Source organism: Nicotiana attenuata, chromosome 5, assembly GCF_001879085.1.
Source record: "Nicotiana attenuata strain UT chromosome 5, NIATTr2, whole genome shotgun sequence".
Lineage (NCBI taxonomy): Eukaryota > Viridiplantae > Streptophyta > Magnoliopsida > Solanales > Solanaceae > Nicotiana > Nicotiana attenuata.
Window position 1 is genome coordinate 26,623,743 of NC_031993.1, and position 12,343 is coordinate 26,636,085.

The 12,343-nt window shown below is 37.6% G+C and overlaps 1 long non-coding RNA gene across 1 annotated transcript; it reads right to left on the reverse strand.

Annotated features, from left to right (window-relative positions):
• Nucleotides 4,308–8,544, reverse strand: LOC109226332. Its single transcript, XR_002068032.1, has 2 exons — nt 7,902–8,544; nt 4,308–4,625 (listed from the first exon to the last, which is right to left on the reverse strand). It is a non-coding gene; the product is annotated as an uncharacterized LOC109226332 (long non-coding RNA).

A 12,343-nucleotide genomic window follows, 5' to 3' on the forward strand; every position in this document is an offset into this window, starting at 1 on the left:
TGTCGAACTTACGAATATTGCTATATCTTATTTTATAGACCTGGTTATGCATTCGTATGACTAGACTGCATCTACATAGGTCATACTATACCATAACTCTTACCTCGATTTCTCTTTACTGAGGTCTGTTACCAAGTCCCAGGTTACTTTCATTGCTTATCCCATACGTATAAATCTATGTCCTCTAATGCTTCCACATTACTGTTCATCTTAAGAATGACGGCCTAATCTCCTCTCATACTTTATAACTTTTATCCATCCATTATTGATTCACCTCAATTTTGATCCATAATCCACCCTGATAGCTTAACCTTTTTTGTAATATCGCTTCTAGGATTCACGTTTTATCGGGGAACATCTGAAATGATTAGATTGATCCACCTGGGCGATACCCTGCTTTCATTACCGTATCTCACGGCATCCCAATGTGATTCACCTTGCATGGGTATTTTAATCATGTCCAATTCATGAGATCCTTTTCTTTTATTCGTCAGACCATTATTCAATCGAAAGCCCAAACGTCATTTTTTTGTCTACAATAATTACACCTTCATTCTATTAACAGGCAGCATTCCATTTCTTCTGAATGTTATTAGTCTTAGACTCCTTTGAGTTCATTCAGGCTATACTGAACTTTCTATAACTTAGAGAAACCATTAGCTTTCTTGTTTTCATGGGTTTGAATCCCGAGGACTTATCCGTTCTCGTTACCATCTCACTCGCCCTTTCTCGTTCTTAATCCTGTCATAAAACTTTGTCGCTTTAATATACTTTAGCTTGGGACCTATACATATCTATTTATACTGTTCGCGGCCTTCCAACTTGCTTGCACCATAGATTTTCTTATGTTTTCTGGAACATCAAGCGAGACATCACATCGTCTCTAACTATTCTTTACTCACATAACCGGGCTTTTCGATACCTAGACCATAGGCTAGAAGATATGCTACTGACGCCGCTGCTATCATTCCTGGATATTGAATCCCCGCGCTTCTAGCCTTCTATCCCAAGTATGGAATATTCTCAACCTTCTGCTTTTGAGTATCTCGTACATTGTTCACCTTTACCTTACTTTCCTTAAAGCCTCACATCACATCTTCTATCTCTTTCATGACCTTCCCTCCACATAGGTATAATTCACATCCACGTCTTGAACTTCTATTATAATACATGCACCTCTTTACACAATCTCGTGAGAGCTTCATACTAACTTCTTATGAGGTTGGGACACTTCTAACTGGCTTTATCATAGAGTTGTTATAGAATATGGCTACTGCACTATCTCTCTTGTACCTATGATAGTAAGAGTGATACTGCAATGTTCTCAATCACGATTTCTATAATTTTCAGGGTCCAATAATCAGATTCCTGATTTACTTCATTGATGTATCTCTTTAGTTTCCCCCTTCTTCTGATCATCCTTTATGTAGGCTTAAGCTTACTACCGACATGCGGTTCATGGTATTAGTTATTACGTTTAGCCTTTTATAGGTGCTGAGAAATAACCATGATACAGTCCTTTGTCTATGACCTGGGCTCAATTCTTTCTTTTAACTTATACCGGAATTTTCTACGGCTGTATATGCTGCATGTATAAAACTCCAAACTCTTAAGTGCGTTCATAACGTAACTAACTATGGATCATGAATCGAATAATTCTTTTTGTTCCATCTCAGCCTTCTTCAAACATAAGCAATTACTTTTCTTGGTCTTTCTGCCCCCTTCTTGCGTGCATACATAGTTTATCTTTGTGTCCACACATATTGGAATTCCATAGAACTCATATGATCTTAAATATCACTTTTGATTTCACTTCCCGTTCCTTAGCCGTAGTAGGTGTCATTTTCTTTTGGAGTGCATACAATGTTATTGTGAGACTGTCGTTATAAGACCATTTCCTCCTTAGGTCACCCAGCTTAGGTTGAAGCCTTCTTCCTTATTTCCTCAGCTAGTCTTTCTTTTTAGTACTTAGGAAGAACCCTTGACCCTCGTAAAGCATTGAGCTTATTACAGATCTTTTGATGTCCTTCCTTGCCTATAATTATCCGTAGTTGCTTATCTCCGTGCCCTTGTGCTTGTAGGGTTGCTTCTGAACTGATATTTTGACTGCCTTCCTAGTGGCACTTTCTTTTATCCCCGTAACACATATATGGTACCTTTAACCACCCCGACTCATATTTGAATATATCTCAAGTATTATAATGACATTACTGCGAGGCTGAATTCTCCATGTTGGGGTTTACTACATTTATCTTTCATGATCTGTTGATTTGTCCGTAACTTCTTGTCTAGTCATGACTAGGCTCTTCCTGCATCAACTACTAATTACTCATTGGCCCATTCTCATATCATATTCTGTGTAATTTTTGTTGGGTTATTTCCTTGTCTTAACTTACCTTTCGTACTGGCTCCTTGTCTAACAATAACATCCCGTGCAGGAACTTTTTTTTCGACATCGTGCTTCCATAATGTTCTGGAATCATAGCATATCTGTAGCATTTGGATAAGTGCAATCTCATCCCTTTCTTATTCTTATCGCATCCTTCCTTTATCGCTCCATAGTTACTAGATCCACTTAATTCTGACTTACTGCCTCATCACTCCACATTCCCCCCTTTAGGGGAGTACTAAGAGTTGAAGCCACGAGGATCTACCTATAGATGTGTTACCTCTTTATCATTGGCATTTTTTTTTTCACATCATCGATGACCCTTCCTTGCCTTGCGGCAATCCTTCTGTACCCAGTATAAAAAAATTCCTCGCTCGCGATGGTGACACTTAGCGTAACTGACACATACAGTCTCTTAAGCTTAACTTTGCTCACATTGCTTGCTTTAGGGAAGCGTCTCCTTGAATGACCATTCTCTGAATTCATCATGAATCTTCTTCTGTGGTCCATTCTATTACCGCCAGAACGAAATCTGAAATTCCCATGATGCCGAGTATTTACAATCATTCAGTCCCTAATTCATGTTTAGTTTATCTTGTTTACCAGCCCATACTGATTTCTATTACTCTAGGGATTAACTCACCCTTCTGGTAGTCGCGTTGGAGTCACGAACTTATTTCTCGAAATGAGGATATAACCTTATGGCCTATACTCTTTTGTTGTCTTAAGGCCCATCACCTTTCGTTTCTTTCTTCATTTAACTATAGGTTCTGTAACACTCTACCGTTGTCATCCATGTATCACACCTTATTCATAATGCTTCCTTATCTCTCTTCTCATTACACTGCTAATATTTCTGCATATCCCTTTTCTTGTGAAAACTTCAACACGACATTCTTTCACTTTTAGCTTTCCTTGCTTCATTCATCGGTTCTTCGAGTTGCTCAACGTCCTCGCTCTACTAGGGACGAGAGTTACACAAAGGTAATATTTATCCTTTCAAGGCTTCCAGTGCCTTTTTTTTATAGTACCCATATCTAGCTGTATTATTTCAGAGTGTACCATCTTGGTGTCTCATAAGGAGATTTTGTTAGTACATTTACAATATCCTTCGGCAATGTCAACTAAGATCCATTCACCAATTTGGGTACCCTAACCCCAGCCGGATCCTGATATCCCGTCCTTTTTTTAACTATACATGTTAGCCCCCATAGGGCATAACTGAAATGGGTGTGACCAATTGTACATACCTCTGTTACTATTGAATATTACACAAAAAGCATATGTTCCTCTACCTGAATTATAAACATTGTTAACCTTCATTAACTGGGCGCCTCGTACCCTTCTTCATCTTGCTTCCTTTGCTTGTTGAAAGTTGTATTTATCTTCTTAATCTCTCGTTGTCTTTCGCCATAAAGGAGGATAGGCATTCTTTCCTTAAGGCTTCTTATCAGGAAGCTTACACTTTTCAGTACACCCATGATCTGCTAAAGACCTCACATTTACTTATCGTAGGCATCATACAAAAATCCAATTCATCTGACTCAGCTCTTCCACGGCTATCTCTCTTTCCAACCTTCTTTCCAGATGTAGGTATTGTCTTATTACGAATAAAATAGAATTTCAAAATTTGAATTCTTAGAAGTGAGCTCTACCACACGATCTAGAGTAAGAAGAAAGAGTGACAATCCTAAATGCCCTGTAGACTCCTGTTTATAACTGTGGTGCACGACACACCCATAAAAAAAGACTCTACTAGACACGGCTCCTAGACTCCCTAGGACAGAACTACTCTGATACCACTTTTGTCACGACCCAAACCGATGGGCCGCGATGGGCACCCGGTACCTTACTCAATGAGTACCAACGTATTGTATCTTTTCATGTCATACTATCATAAATAACTAAGCCGGCGATGCTGCCGTGAAATATGTAGAATACAACAGGTAATGCCAACTTATACATAAGACATATGGGCCTCTAAGACCAAAATGACCACTTGAACACTAAACATAGGTCGACAAGGCCATACAATCTTTTACGTACATGACATCTGTCTACAAGCCTCTAAGAATACATAATTTTCATATAGGTCGGGACAGAGTCCCGCCATACCAAACAATACACAACTAACTCATACTAACTAAACAAGCAACTTCGAAGCAAATCGAGCGCACCAACATCTTCCGTTGAGCTGATAGCCTACTTGGAGGGCTCTCGACATGTCTATCGGGACCTGCGGGAATGAAACACAGCATCCCCAGGCAATAAGGGACGTCAGTACAAATAACGTACTGAGTATGTAAGGCATATAAATAAGTACATAACAGACATGGAGGAGATATATAGTAAATGACTCCACCTGTAAATCTGAATAACTTTGTAAATCATGAAATAATTATAGTATCATGTATATGCGTATGAATGTCATGTCGTGCATAGGTACATGATTCATAACATCATCAGCCTCTAAGGGCATCCCATCATATCATCTTGGCCACTGTGGGCAAAATCATCAACGTATACCAGCTGATCAGGTGGTGGTGCGTATATAACGCCATAACCTTTCCCATATCCCATATACATATATATACATACATATATACGCGTATATAACGCCATCTGATCATGGGTCAATGTACATGAATGCAATGCATGAAAAGTACATTAATAAAATCTCTTGGAGTGTGATAAGACCATTATGCCTTTGAATAATATCATGAATTAAACCCATTTTTTGAACTTACGTATTTTTCTGAGACCCATGAACAGATGATAGGATAATATGACACATGGGAGAATAAGAATATACGCATCTCTAGCATTTTTACGAATAGAGTAATTTATGAAAGTTGTGTATTTGCTCGTTTCGTTTGCATCGTAAGGATCATGCCAAAAGAAAGAAGGGATAGCCTTAACATACCTGGAGTAGGAAAACTTCGTATAATATTCTTGGCGAAAATTGCACCGTACTTTTCTAGAACCGCAAAATTCCACGTTGCTACTATTCCAACAAATTCTCGTTGGAAAATTTGCTTCTGTTTCTAACGTTTTTGAAGAAGATTTATATATAGTATATATATATATATATATATATATATATATATATATATATATATATATATATATATATATATATATATATATCAAAGTGAGTTATTTAGCTTCTGTTTGTAATATTTCTTGTGGACCAAAGACAGAACGTTTTTGAAGGAATGATTCATGGATAATGCTTATAAGCTCGTTATGGGTTCTGCAGTAGCCTTTGGTTCAAATGATTGGGATGATTTCATGCAAGAAAATGGAAAATTTACTCCAACTTTAATGGTGCACAATGAACTTCAAGCTGAAAACCAACCAAGTATTGAAAGTGAAAGTGGATGTTTGAGTTCTGCTTATAAGTCTTATTTTGATAAGACTTATAAAATGTCTCTTTCTTGCCACTTAAACCTTAATGTGACACATGTAAAGATGGATAATGAGTCACTTTAAACTAAAAGGGGGCTGCCACGTTTCTTTTGGGGTGTAATTTTATTAATTTTTATCCACTTATTAGTTAATTGGGTAATATTTCGTTACCCGGTAATTAACCAATTACCCGCATAATTTAAAAATTGCCACAAATTACTTAAAATTCTACTTATTTTTAATATACTTTATACATTATACTACCATGGTCGTATGGTACCTTACATGGTACTAGTTTATAATTATCGGGTATTATCGCTCGACCCGTATTTTATCCCCAATGCAAAACTTGGACGAAAAATTTATTTTCTTTGACTTGCTTCCCCTCTCACCTTCACGAATTTACTTATTACTTGTTTGAAATAGCATAATCCTTATAATCTCCGAATAATCTTTTCCTTGGACTGATGTCAATTACCTTACAACAAATTCAACGTACAATACTACAGGGCGCAACATCGTCGTAATGTAGCACTGCGGGACGTGACATCTCACTTCCGGGCTCTCATTAATTTATTTATGGTGTATTTTCATGTACGAAAATATGGGGTGTAACAGCAGATCATCTATCTCGACTTAAGAAACCTCATGTTGAAATAGTTGAAATAAGGGAAGAATTCCCTGATGAGCAGATTTTCTTCATTGCTGCAATCTCCGAATGGCCACCTTGGTATGCTGATATAGCCAACTTTTTGGCTAGTGGATAGTTTCCTCGTGACCTCTCTCGTGATCGAAGAAGGAAGCTTCAAGGTGAGGTAAAAAGTTATTTTTGGACCCTTTCTTGTTTAAACTGTGTACAGATGGTGTGATTCGAAGATGTGTGCTAGTCACACCCCTTTTTTGACCTCTTAACCCTCTTAAAAATGGATAAAAGGATTTTTAAAGCTTGAAAAGGGTTTTCAAATTGAAAGTGACAAAGTATTTGTTTAAAAGGGATTGTTTCAGAGTTGTCACTTGTCATATGGCCTCGGTGTGCCAAGTTACCATTAAAAAGCAATTTTCCTTTAAAAACATATTTGACTCTAAACCAGTTCGCACCAGAGATTCTAGATAAGGGGGTTCATTTGACTCGGGGAGAAGGTGTTAGGCATTCCCCGAGTCACGTAAAAGTCATGGTTGCACACATGATCTAATTGGATTTTAGAAATACTCGATTGAGGTAGAAACATACAAAAAGCAAAAATAAACACAGAAGAGGCTCGAAGTCGTCCCCACCTAATAAAAGAAGAATGAGAGAAAAGAAAAGAAAGTACTAAAAGAAAATATACTAAGAGTCTATACTATGCTCACTCCACGATATCTGTCACGACCTCCAATTATAGTCACTTCGGGGCAATACCCCTGAATAAAAATATATACAGAATCTACGGGGCATTCCCCTGAATATAACTAAAGGGGACATCCTCTTGCCTCGGCTAAAAGAAAAGATCTAAAATTTGCCTACCCGCGTGTTGATGGACCTAACATGATACTAGCGACGAAGCAAATCAAGTAACACAATTAAAATGGTAACATCAATTTTTATTTTTTGTGTCCAACCCCACGGCTCAATAGAATAAAATATGGAACAAAGCTAATTCTTGATTCTTTTAATTCTAGACTAAATAATACTAAGTCAGATTATATTTACCCAACCATTGGACGTATTTATCAAAGTTTACTTCACTAAATCGGTGCTTTGTATTCTATTGTTAAACTTGAATCATTAAGAAAGCAACTCCATCAATTGACTTTGCTATCTACCCAATTTCAGCTATTATTTAAATTAAAATAAAAAGGAACAAACTAAGAACAAAAGACACGAAATTCAATATCTTATAGTGATCTGAGGAAGTTGACCCAAAACTGTTTGAAAATAGAAAAAGTGGACGAACACAAAAATTGAAAGAAAAAAAAATATCATTAACGGAGAAACAACACATTAATAGAAATCGTCATCAATAATTTTAACGACAAGAAGCACAGAAAGATGAACCAGTAACACATAAAACAGCGTATGCAAACAGAGATATCAAACAAATAAAAGAGAGAAGTTTAGAGGGACCTTAACGCGCGAAACTTTCGATTATCGGGAAGATTCAAGTAAAACACCTCGAATCTATTGAATCCAATCACAAAGAACATCAACAACATGATTTAAGAGCCACGAATTGGAACCCGCACCAGCAACCAAATTCGAACGGCGAATTCGGCTCAATCGAACTCAAAAACCAAACTTCAATCTGAATTGAAAAATCCATAGTTTTAAACAGAAATCGGATTGGAGATGAAGAAACAAAATACTTTTACCTATTTTTTTTTTGTTTTCTGAAATTAGATCAGAAACTTCAAAAGAAGGAAAATTCTTTCCAAAATTTTCCCCAGATTTCTGTTCCAGAACCTCCCTAATGTATCTATGCGTGTGTTTCTTTCTTCTTTTTTTTTTTTTTTTTTTTTTTGAGAAGGAGATGATGGAGGGTTATATTATGGAGGTGGACGGCTGAAGCTTTTTGTTCATTCCAGTGAGGCTGCCATCTTTTCTCTTTGTCTGAGAGAATGAGATGGTGAGAGGGCGCCGATTTTTGTGTGTCAATGGAGGGAATGGGTTTGGTTTCTTCTTGGGGTGACTGGAGTTGGCCGCTGAAGATTCAAGAAAACCAGGATGGTTTTATCGGCGTGTGTCACAATCCAAAATCTTCGTGATGGAGTCGGACACCACTGTCAGGCAAGCCAACATTAATTTACTTGTAATTCTTTATTTTAATTACTTCGAAATCGTTTCTTTTATACATTAAATAATAAGTAATAAATTTCACTGAATAGATATTTATGTCTTTAACAAACTTAATATTAAATAATCACATAAACATCCCAGAACCGGGTGTCACAAGTGCATGAGCAATTACTAAGAGATCGAATAAAGTACAATAACTTTCCGGAATACAAATTGGACAGAAAGTAAATACAATACGCTGAAAGAGACTATACTGGCTGCGGGTCGCCTCGGGAAATGCAGCTCACCTAGTCTCTATATCATCCATGCTGCTACGCCCAGTAGGCCTCTAGAAATACATATACATGTGCAACAAAATGCACAACAAGTGTAGCTTGAGTACGAAAACAACGTATACTCAATAAGTATCCTGTCTAATCTCGAAGAAGTAGAGACGAGAGGTCGACTTCGACACTTACTAGTGGTCCAGTAATGATACACCAATAATATAATAAATTGAGGATTTTTATAAAAATGGATGTAACTCAGTAGAATGAAGCAAGTAATCAATTCCTTCTTTTATAAATAATTCCCAAATTCCTTTTCATAATTTATACATTTGTTCTCAAGCCGGGAAGAAACAATATCAACTTCAATAAATTTCAAGGCAAGCAATACAAGCATGCGCAAATCATGTCGAGGTCGTACGGCCCAATCCAACAATATTTAAACTGTGCACTGCCAGAGGGTCTAATGGCGCGAACCATAGATGCATCTATTACCCAGCTCGCGAATCATACATGCGACGCGGTCAAACATAAGTAAACAATCACCTTGCTCGCGAATCATACATGCGACGCAGGTACACATAGAAACGCATACTCAAATAGTCATTCAAGACATTCATGGAGGAGACAATTATTCAAGGAGGTGTAAATTTTCCTTTTTTACAAGTCACGAAAATAAAGTTTTACTCTTTTGGAAAATCATTTGCCACTTCGATACGATATAAGCAATTTAACTATCAATAAGGTTGCAATTATTGCAAGTAAGCATGCTTTTGGGTCCTAGACTACCCGGACATAAGCATAATAGTAGCTATGCACGGACTCTCATCACCTCGTGCGTACGTAGCCCCCACAATTAGAAACACATATTCAATTAATTCACCTATGGTGACAATTCCCTCTTACAAGGTTAGAAAGGAGACTCACCTAGTTCCGAAGCCTATATCCCAGTTCAAGAACGCGCTCAAACCTCCAAATTGGAGACGAACGATCCAAAACTATTCAAATGGTGTAAGAACTAGTCAATACATGCTCAAAAGTTCATATTCTAATTATTAAACAATTTCCCAACCCTAAATGCAAGGTTCCTAAAATTCATCCCCGGGCCCACGTGCCCGAATTCCGGAAATTTTTGAAGAAAGTTGTTACACATAACCTAAGGATTAATAATATATAATTTCTACTTCATTCCATCACAAATTTCGTGGTTAAATCTTGTTTTTATCAAACTCTAGGTTTTTCATCTAAACCTTGATTTTCCCTAATTTTTACATGTTACTCTACCCATAATCTATGTATTTAACTCATGTTGTGTAGAAATTACTTACCTCAAAGTGCTAGGTGAAAACCCTCTTCCAAGAGCTCCAAAAATCGCCTAAGAGGATGAAGGAAATGAGCTAAATGGTCTAAGTCTCGAAATTAATAGCTGGACACAGGCCTCTGATGTCACATTTGCGACACCGGGTTCGCAAATGCGAGGGTCGCAAATGCGACAAAAGCCTGACAAATGCGAAGCCTGCTCCCCCCTCCCCCTTATTATCGTCGCATTTGCGACAAGAAGGTCGCAAATGCGAAGGTTCCATCGCAAATGCGACTCCCGACTGGACTGGCCCATTTCGCAAATGCGATAAGGGTTTCGCAAATGCGAACCCTTCAGGCCTCGCAAAAGCGACCCAATTGTCGCAAATGCGAACGATCTTCCAGCTGCCCATGTTTGCAATTGCGAACAGAACCTCGCAAATACGATGACCGCATTTGCAACCAAAACATTGCAATTGCGATCATACCAGTACCAGCAATCGTATTTCTTAGCAAATCACTCCGAAGCTATCCTGAATCTCACCCGAGCCCCCGGGGCTCCAAACCAAACACCCACACAAGTCTAAAAATATAACACGGACTTGCTCGAAGCCTCAAATCACATCAAACAACGATAAACCCATGAATCGCACTCCAATTCAAGCTTAATGAACTTTAAGATTTCAAACTTCTACTTTCGATGTTTAAACCTATCAAATCATGTCCGATTGACCTTAAATTTTGCAAACAAGTCATATTCGATATTACAGACCTACTCCAACTTCCGAAATCGGAATCCGACCCCAATATAAAAAAGTCAACTCTCGGTCAAACTTCCCAAAAACCTTCAAATTTCTATCTTTAGCCAAATGACTCCAAAATGACCCACGGACCTCCGAATTCACTTCCGATCGCGCTCCCAACACCAGAATCACTGTACGGAGCTATTCCCACACTCGGAATCCCAAACGGACATTGATAAAAGTGAGATGCACTTCAACCCAAACTTATGAAATTATTCCAAAAATACTAACTTCCACAATCAGTGCCAAAACGTTCCCGGGTCTTCCAAAATCCGATTCGGACATATGCCTAAGTCCGAAATCATCATACGAACCTGCTGGAACCTTCGAATCCCAATTTCGCGGTTGTTTACTAAAAAACCCAATCTTAGTTAATTCTTTCAACTTAAGGCTTCCGAAATGAGAATTCTCTCTCCAAATCAACTCCGAACTTCCCGGAATTCAACTCCGACCATGCGTACAAGTCATAATACCATAAGTGAAGCTACTCAGGGCTTCAAACCCCTAAACGACGCGCTAGAGCTCAAAACGACTGGTCGAATCGTTACAGCGTGTCTGCCTTTTTGTGTCGGGGAAGGGGCTTAGGGTTAAGGGATTTGGCTGAAAATGGGACTTCTCAAATAAAAACAAGACAAAAACCAGTCAAAATTTTTATTCTTTTCCCATTTTTTTTTAATATAAATAATATAGCTAACAAGATAAACTATTAAAAATACTAACTAATCTTAGTTAAGAAAATAAATTATTAAAATGAAATTAAATATTAAAATGAAACTGCCTCTTTTTTGTATTTTTGAAGATTATACTAAAAATAGGAATATAATAATCATGGCAAACGTAAGATAATACTACTATAAAAATACTGATGAACTTAAATAAATAAAAATAAAAACAAACATATATAATGAGATACATTGAAACTATTTGTGTGTTTTTAAATTTATGATTTGAAATTAAAGTTAAAAGTTGACTGAAATCCTATTAAAATGAAAAATAGGTAAATATTTTTAAAATACTACTTTGAAAAGGTGAGTGGGTCAAAAATTACGTGCTTACAGTGCCTAAAGGAGAGATGGCAAGTATTCTTTCTCATTGTCATGATGGAGCGGCTGGACGACACTATGGTGGATATCGCACTGCAACAAACGTCATGGAAGCCGATTTCTATTGGCCTACTTTGTACAAAGATGTACGGGTGTATGTTGCTGCATGTAACAAGTGTCAAAGGGAAGGTAATATTAGCAGGAGGGGTGAAATACCTCTCCACTCCTTTCTGGTATGTGAAATTTCTGACGTTTAGGGTATTGACTTCATGGGCCCGTTCCCATCGTCTTATTCTTATGAGTATATCCTAGTAGCCGTTGACCACGTCTCTAAATGGGTCGAAGCAATCCCTATGAGGACC